The sequence below is a fragment of the Oncorhynchus gorbuscha genome, unplaced genomic scaffold (assembly GCF_021184085.1).
Source record: "Oncorhynchus gorbuscha isolate QuinsamMale2020 ecotype Even-year unplaced genomic scaffold, OgorEven_v1.0 Un_scaffold_2290, whole genome shotgun sequence".
NCBI classification, from domain to species: Eukaryota; Metazoa; Chordata; class Actinopteri; order Salmoniformes; family Salmonidae; genus Oncorhynchus; species Oncorhynchus gorbuscha.
In genome coordinates this window covers 25827-31826 of record NW_025746843.1, presented here as the reverse complement: position 1 = coordinate 31826, position 6000 = coordinate 25827, and the positions used below count along the sequence as shown (strand labels likewise).

The following is a 6000-nucleotide window of genomic DNA, read 5'->3' as shown; positions in this document are numbered from 1 at the left end:
GGAAAAATTACTTGTGTCATGCACAAAGTAGATGTCCTAACCGACTGCCAAAACTATCGTTTGTTAGCAAGAAATGTGTGGAGGGGTTGACAAACAGGTTTTAATGACTCCAGCCTAAGTGGATGGAAACTTACGACTTCAACTATATGTACCATTTCAAACTGGGAAACGAATTGCACTGTAGTACCCTTCCCTGGTGGTCTAGTGGTTAGGATTCGGCGCTCTCACCGCTGCGGCCCAGGTTCGACTCCCGATTTCCACTGTAGTACCCTTTCCTGGTGGTTCGACTCCCAGTTCGACTCCCGATTTGCACTGTAGTACCCTTCCCTGGTGGTCTAGTGGTTAGGATTCGGCGCTCTCACCGCCGCGTCCCGGGTTTGATTCGTGGTCAGGGAACTACTCTTTTGCTACATGTTTACTTGTACAACCTGTCACAATGAATACAGAAGGTTATCGCACATATGTACCAGCTCACACTTGGAACCGATTTGCACTGTCCTACCCTTCCCTGGTGGTCTAGTGGTTAGGATTCGGCGCTCTCACCGCCGCGGCCTGGGTTCGATTCCCGGTCAGGGAACTACTCTATTGCTACATGTTTACTTGTACAACCTGTCACAATCAATATAGAAGGTTATCGCACATATGTACCAGCTCACACTTGGAACCGATTTGCACTGTAGTACCCTTCCCTGGTGGTCTAGTGGTTAGGATTCGGCGCTCTCACCGCCGTGGCCCGGGTTCGATCCCCGGTCAGGGAACTACTCTTTTGCTACATGTTTACTTGTGCAACCTGTCACAATGAATATAGAAGGTTATCGCACATATGTACCAGCTCACACTGGGAACCGATTTGCACTGTAGTACCCTTCCCTGGTGGTCTAGTGGTTAGGATTCGGTGCAAAAACTAGGTTATTGCAAAAACTAGGATCTTTGTCCCCAAACTGTAGTATGGCTTTTTTATGGCGGTTTTGGAGCAGTAGCTTCTTCCTTGCTGAGCGGCCTCTCGGGGTATGTCGATATAGGACTCGATTGCCTGTGGATATAGACCATTTAGTACCTGTTTCCTCCAGCATCTTCACAAGGTCCTTTGCTGTTGTTCTGGGATGGATTTTCACTTTTCGACCCAAAGTACGTTCATCTCTAGGAGAGAGAACGCGTCTCCTTCCTGAGCGGTATGACGCCTACGTGGTCCCATGGTGTTTATACTTGCGTACTATTGTTTCTACAGATGAGCGAGGTACCTTCAGGCGTTTGGAAATTGCTCCCAAGGAGGAACCAGACTTGTGGAGGTCTACATTTTTTTCTGAGGTCTTGGCTGATTTCCTTTGCTTTTCCCATGGAGTCAAGCAAAGAGGCACTGAGTTTGAAGGTAGGCCTTGAAATACATCTACAGGTACACCTCCAATTGACTCAAAGGATGTCAATTAGCCTATCACAAGCTTCTAAAGCCAAGACATCATTTTCGGGAATTTTACAAACTGTTTAAAGGCACAGCCAACTTTGTGTATGTAAACTTCTGGCCCACTGAATTTGTGATACAGTGAATTATAAGTGAAATAATCCCTCTGTAAACAATTGTTGGAAAAATGACTTGTGTCATGCACAAAGTAGATGTCCTAACCGACTGCCAAAACTATTGTTTGTTAGCAAGAAATGTGGGGAGGGGTTGACAAACAGGTTTTAATGACTCCAGCCTAAGTGGATGGAAACTTACGACTTCAACTATATGTACCATTTCAAACTGGGAAACGAATTGCACTGTAGTACCCTTCCCTGGTGGTCTAGTGGTTAGGATTCGATTTCCGGTCAGTGAACTGCTCTTTTGCTACATGTTTACGTGTGCAACCTGTCACAATGAATATAGAAGGTTATCGCACATATGTACCAGCTCACACTGGGAACCGATTTGAAATGTTGTACCCTTCCCTGGTGGTCTAGTTGTTAGAATTTGGCGCTGTCACTGCCGCGTCCCGGGTTCGATTCCCGTTCAGGGAACTAATCTTTTGCTACATGTTTACTTGTGTAACCTGTCACAATGAATATAGAAGGTTATCGCACATATGTACCAGCTCACACTGGGAACCGATTTGCACTGTAGTACCCTTCCCTGGTGGTCTAGTGGTTAGGATTCGGCGCTCTCACCACCGTGGCCCGGGTTTGATTCCCGTTCAGGGAACTACTCTTTTGCTACATGTTTACTTGTGCAACCTGTCACAATGAATATAGAAGGTTATCGCACATATGTACCAGCTCACACTGGGAACCGATTTGCACTGCAGTGTCCTTCCCAGGTGTTCTAGTGGTGCACCAGACCCTCCTGCAGCAAAGCACCCCCACAACATGATGGTGTTCTGAGCGGCCTCTCGGGGTATGTCGATATAGGACTCGTTTGCCTGTGGATATAGACCATTTTGTACCTGTTTCCTCCAGCATCTTCACAAGGTCCTTTGCTGTTGTTCTGGGATGGATTTGCACTTTTCGACCCAAAGTACATTCATCTACCGCTCCTTCCTGAGCGGTATGACGCCTGCGTGGTCCCATGGTGTTTATACTTGCGTACTATTGTTTCTACAGATGAGCGAGGTACCTTCAGGCGTTTGGAAATTGCTCCCAAGGAGGAACCAGACTTGTGGAGGTCTACAGTTTTTTTCTGAGGTCTTGGCTGATTTCCTTTGCTTTTCCCATGGAGTCAAGCAAAGAGGCACTGAGTTTGAAGGTAGGCCTTGAAATACATCTACAGGTACACCTCCAATTGACTCAAAGGATGTCAATAAGCCTATCAGAAGCTTCTAAAGCCATGACATCATTTTTGGGAATTTTACAAACTGTTTAAAGGCACAGCCAACTTTGTGTATGTAAACTTCTGGCCCACTGAATTTGTGATACAGTGAATTATAAGTGAAATAATCCCTCTGTAAACAATTGTTGGAAAAATTACTTGTGTCATGCACAAAGTAGATGTCCTAACCGACTGCCAAAACTATCGTTTGTTAGCAAGAAATGTGTGGAGGGGTTGACAAACAGGTTTTAATGACTCAAGCCTAAGTGGATGGAAACTTACGACTTCAACTATATGTACCATTTCAAACTGGGAAACGAATTGCACTGTAGTACCCTTCCCTGGTGGTCTAGTGGTTAGGATTCGATCACCGCCCGGCCCAGGTGCTCTTTTGACTCCCGATTTCCACTGTAGTACCAGGTTTCCTGGTGGTTCGACTCACACTTCGAACCGATTTGCACTGTAGTACCCTTCCCTGGTGGTCTAGTGGTTAGGATTCGGCGCTCTCACCGCCGCGTCCCGGGTTTGATTCCTGGTCAGGGAACTACTCTTTTGCTACATGTTTACTTGTACAACCTGTCACAATGAATACAGAAGGTTATCGCACATATGTACCAGCTCACACTTGGAACCGATTTGCACTGTCGTACCCTTCCCTGGTGGTCTAGTGGTTAGGATTCGGCGCTCTCACTGCCGCGGCCCGGGTTCGATTCCCGGTCAGGGAACTACTCTATTGCTACATGTTTACTTGTGCAACCTGTCACAATGAATATAGAAGGTTATCGCACATATGTACCAGCTCACACTGGGAACCTGTGTACCCTTTGCACTCACCCAGTACCCTTCCCAATGAATATGGTGTTCTAGTGGTTATGGATGGTTGGCCAAAAAACTAGGTTATTGCAAAAACTAGGATCTTTGTCCCCAAACTGTAGTATGGCTTTTTTATGGCGGTTTTGGAGCAGTAGCTTCTTCCTTGCTGAGCGGCCTCTCGGGGTATGTCGATATAGGACTCGTTTGCCTGTGGATATAGACCATTTTGTACCTGTTTCCTCCAGCATCTTCACAAGGTCCTTTGCTGTTGTTCAGGGATGGATTTGCACTTTTGACCCAAAGTACGTTCATCTCTAGGAGAGAGAAAGCGTCTCCTTCCTGAGCGGTATGACGCCTGCGTCATACCATGGTGTTTATACTTGCGTACTATTGTTTCTACAGATGAGCGAGGTACCTTCAGGCGTTTGGAAATTGCTTCCAAGGAGGAACCAGACTTGTGGAGGTCTACATTTTTTTTCTGAGGTCTTCCCTGATTTCCTTTGCTTTTCCCATGGAGTCAAGCAAAGAGGCACTGAGTTTGAAGGTAGGCCTTGAAATACATCTACAGGTACACCTCCAATTGACTCAAAGGATGTCAATTAGCCTATCAGAAGCTTCTAAAGCCATGACATCATTTTCGGGAATTTTACAAACTGTTTAAAGGCACAGCCAACTTAGTGTATGTAAACTTCTGGCCCACTGAATTTGTGATACAGTGAATTATAAGTGAAATAATCCCTCTGTAAACAATTGTTGGAAAAATGACTTGTGTCATGCACAAAGTAGATGTCCTAACCGACTGCCAAAACTATCGTTTGTTAGCAAGAAATGTGTGGAGGGGTTGACAAACAGGTTTTAATGACTCCAGCCTAAGTGGATGGAAACTTACGACTTCAACTATATGTACCATTTCAAACTGGGAAACGAATTGCACTGTAGTACCCTTCCCTGGTGGTCTAGTGGTTAGGATTCGATTCCCGGTCAGGGAACTACTCTTTTGCTACATGTTTACTTGTACAACCTGTCACAATGAATATAGAAGGTTATCGCACATATGTACCAGCTCACACTGAGAACCGATTTGCACTGTATTATCCTTCCCTGGTGGTCTAGTGGTTAGGATACGACGCTCTCACCGCCGCAGCCTGGGTTCGATTCCCGGTCAGGGAAATAGTCTATGCTCCTTGTTTACTTGTGCAACCTGTCACTATGAATTTAGTAGGTTGTCGCACATATGTACCACTTCAAATTGCAAACCGATTTGCCCTGCAGTGTCCTTCCCAGGTGTTCTAGTGGTGCACCAGACTCTCCTGCAGCAAAGCACCCCCACAACATGATGGTGTTCTTCGGCTTGAAAGCCTCCCCCTTTTCCCTCCAAACATAACAATGGTCATTATGGCCAAAAAGTTCGAATTTTGTTTCATCAGACCAGAGGACATTTCCCCAAAAACTAGGATCTTTGTCCCCAAACTGTAGTATGGCTTTTTTATGGCGGTTTTGGAGCAGTAGCTTCTTCCTTGCTGAGCGGCCTCTCGGGGTATGTCGATATAGGACTCGTTTGCCTGTGGATATAGACCATTTTGTACCTGTTTCCTCCAGCATCTTCACAAGGTCCTTTGCTTTTGTTCTGGGATGGATTTGCACTTTTCGACCCAAAGTACGTTCATCTCTAGGAGAGAGAACGCGTCTCCTTCCTGAGCGGTATGACGCCTGCGTGGTCCCATGGTGTTTATACTTGCGTACTATTGTTTCTACAGATGAGCGAGGTACCTTCAGGCATTTGGAAATTGCTCCCAAGGAGGAACCAGACTTGTGGAGATCTACATTTTTTTCTGAGGTCTTGGCTGATTTCCTTTGCTTTTCCCATGGAGTCAAGCAAAGAGGCACTGAGTTTGAAGGTAGGCCTTGAAATACATCTACAGGTACACCTCCAATTGACTCAAAGGATGTCAATTAGCCTATCAGTAGCTTCTAAAGCCATGACATGATTTTCGGGAATTTTACAAACTGTTTAAGGGCACAGCCAACTTTGTGTATGTAAACTTCTGGCCCACTGAATTTGTGATACAGTGAATTATAAGTGAAATAATCCCTCTGTAAACAATTGTTGGAAAAATGACTTGTGTCATGCACAAAGTAGATGTCCTAACCGACTGCCAAAACTATCGTTTGTTAGCAAGAAATGTGGGGAGGGGTTGACAAACAGGTTTTAATGACTCCAGCCTAAGTGGATGGAAACTTACGACTTCACTCCACTAAGTGGATGTAAACTCAGGGACTTCAACTATATGTACCATTTCAAACTGGGAAACGAATTGCACTGTAGTACCCTTCCCTGGTGGTCTAGTGGTTAGATTCGGCTCTCCCGCGGCCCGGTTTCGATTCCCGGTCAGAGCTACTCTTTTGCT

General features: G+C 45.6%; 1 non-coding gene across 1 annotated transcript; it reads left to right on the top strand.

Annotated features, from left to right (window-relative positions):
- Positions 1–686: 686 nt before the first annotated feature.
- trnae-cuc lies at positions 687–758 on the top strand. The gene has a single exon. It is a non-coding gene; the product is annotated as a tRNA-Glu (tRNA).
- The last annotated feature ends 5242 nt before the right edge of the window (positions 759–6000 follow it).